Genomic DNA, 2,598 nt, shown 5'->3' on the forward strand with positions numbered 1-2,598 from the left:
AGACATTCTTTTTCAGTCATTTCAAACTCCATTATTTGAATGATGCTGTGTCTGCATGTCTGTATTACAATTATACACTTCAACAGTGTTTACTACTCGTGCCCCTCGTACATCAATGATTAAACATTGTAACTATGCAATAGACTAGAAACATGATTGATTTGTAATTCATATGTACAGAAAAAAAACGATGCATATCTAAGTCTCTTCATCTGCATTAATCTGAGTATACAGGATAATATTTCAATGAGATACTTAATTTCAACCAGTGTAGAAAGTGAAAAGCTTTATTGAAAGAAGTTAATTATCCAGGTGTTAAAAATAGATAAATGCATTATAATTATGATAATTGTAATATTATAAATACAAGTTCATTCTGTACTTCAATGCACATATGGTGTGCATTATAAAACAAGGAAGGAAGACGAGGTGGGGAGAGAGGTGTAGAAGACAGAAAGGGAAAGAGGTAAGAACAGCGGCAAACAGAATATGATTCATAAATTACAGTGCTACCCTAATATTCTCTCAGTTCATCACAATTGTGGTGTCTCCTAACCAGCCTTGGGCCCCCAATTGGCCCAAAGGTTATCTTAAGAGCGGGTGAGGGGGCGATGACAGGACTGGCTTCCTCTCTCATATCAAAACATACCTGCAGACGAGAGAGCATGATTAAGCCTTGTTTTTTTTATTCTAACATGGTCAGTCATCTTAAATCAGAAGGTGAAATGCAAAACTGACCTTTGATCATTCACTCTGGGACTACTACATCTCTGTCTGTATTTCAATGTAAAGCATCTCTTTAATAATACTTCCTGTTGACCTGACCAAGTGACATCTCACCTATGATCATGCTGTGCCCTCTGTGTCAGCCAGTTCAGAGGGGTTCACCAAAACAGCTGATATAACCTAGAGGATTTAGGGAGAAGGGGGAGAGGGATGAAGTGAAGAAGAGAGACTGTTATTGTGTGTGTGTGGTCTCATCTGGTGTCCACACTAAGCGGCTACAGAGTACTTTATGCTGAAAAACAGACACATGAGGACAAACAATAGGAGATAATGTCAATAGAAGATACTGTATGTGACGCAGACACCTATCGGAGTGTACCTGAAACATTTAAATATAAATAAGACAGGCAGAGATGGAGAAAAAGAACACAGAACAGTTTACCTCTGGTTATGGACACTTTGCCAGAAATAAAGCTTCCACGGCCTGTTCCTCGGACAGTGAACATCTGGCAATATCTACATTTTCGACCCCTTGGTCAGCTCGCTCTCTGAAAGTAAAGAAAACAGCTTATTTTTATAAAACAATAACTGAGATATGACCATTCAATCTAAAGCAGCAGATGTCTTTTTTAGGATACGTCAAAACAGCCCAGTGTTGCTTACCTGAGATGCCATCTTCGTAGGTGTCCGCTTTGACTTCCTTTGTGTCGGAAAAAAGTTGCTTTCAGGACAATTATTTTTGATTGAAAATAAAAAAGGTTTTGCTCTCGACAAAAAGACACAAATGTACCTCCATAGCATATGACAATTTGCCTGTGAATAACCACACCTTCATACAAACGTGCTACTGTATGCAGAATTATTGATGCACAACCGAAGATGCTGCCATATCCTGCCAGCACACCCACAAGCGAGGCACTCAGGAGCAGAATGATGACACGTGGAAGAGGGAAAGGAATGAGATGGGAACAGCAATTTGTTGCAAGTTGGGGAGGAGGGCTAATAGCTGAACAATAGACTATTCAACGTTTACTAAAGAATAGTCTAATAGCTGAGCTGGGTGTGAAAACAGACCAGATTTGCCCTAACGACCAAGGGGTAGCTTGCTACTCAATGTAATAAAGTAATGACTTTTCAAATAAGTTACCTTACACATTATGCTACTGTGTAACAGAACTTAACCATAGACGTAAAAATAACTAAAGACATACATTGACTGAAGAAACTATTGTCCAACCTGACTTTCATTCTCACATTACATATTCAAATGTACTTACACCATACCGTGGGGCGGCAGGTAGCCTAGTGGTTAGAGCATTGGGCCAGTAACCGAAAGGTTGCTAGATTGAATCACTGAGCTGACAAGGTAAACATCTGTCTTTCTGCCCCTGAACAAGGCAGTGTTGTTCAGGGGGTGCACAATTCCTAGGCCGTCATTGTAAATAAGAATTTGTTCTTAACTGACTTGCCTAGTTAAATAAATGTTACAATTTATTTATATTTTTTTTACTTCTTAGCGTCCCGGTAGCGTCCCATCTGGCCAACATCCGGTGAAATGGCAGAGCGCCAATAATAAAATAACACTGAATACGTCACACCATAATTTAATTAAATAACAATTTGGGGCAAGGGGGTGCTTATATTTGTATTGTGACACAAAAGTGTGTAATGTATTATTTTTCTTTTTTGCATATCCAAACTCCCCCTGAGACAGGAAGTGGGGTCATGGCCAGGATCACCATTGTACAGAGCCCTTGATGCAATTAGGGTTAAGTGCCTTGCTCAAGGGCACTGCGACAGATTATTATAAAAAATGTACCATGTCTTTTTTGTCTGTTTGTGCTTTCCAAAGGCGCAACAGTTAAAGGGGAC

At 39.4% G+C, this 2,598-nt stretch overlaps 1 long non-coding RNA gene across 1 annotated transcript; it reads right to left on the bottom strand.

Annotated features, from left to right (window-relative positions):
- Positions 1-286: 286 nt before the first annotated feature.
- Positions 287-2,598, bottom strand: LOC139553127 (uncharacterized). The gene is made up of 3 exons (XR_011670602.1): positions 1,169-2,598; positions 841-906; positions 287-649 (listed from the first exon to the last, which is right to left on the bottom strand). It is a non-coding gene; the product is annotated as an uncharacterized lncRNA (long non-coding RNA).

This window comes from Salvelinus alpinus, chromosome 25 (genome assembly GCF_045679555.1).
Source record: "Salvelinus alpinus chromosome 25, SLU_Salpinus.1, whole genome shotgun sequence".
Taxonomy (NCBI): Eukaryota; Metazoa; Chordata; class Actinopteri; order Salmoniformes; family Salmonidae; genus Salvelinus; species Salvelinus alpinus.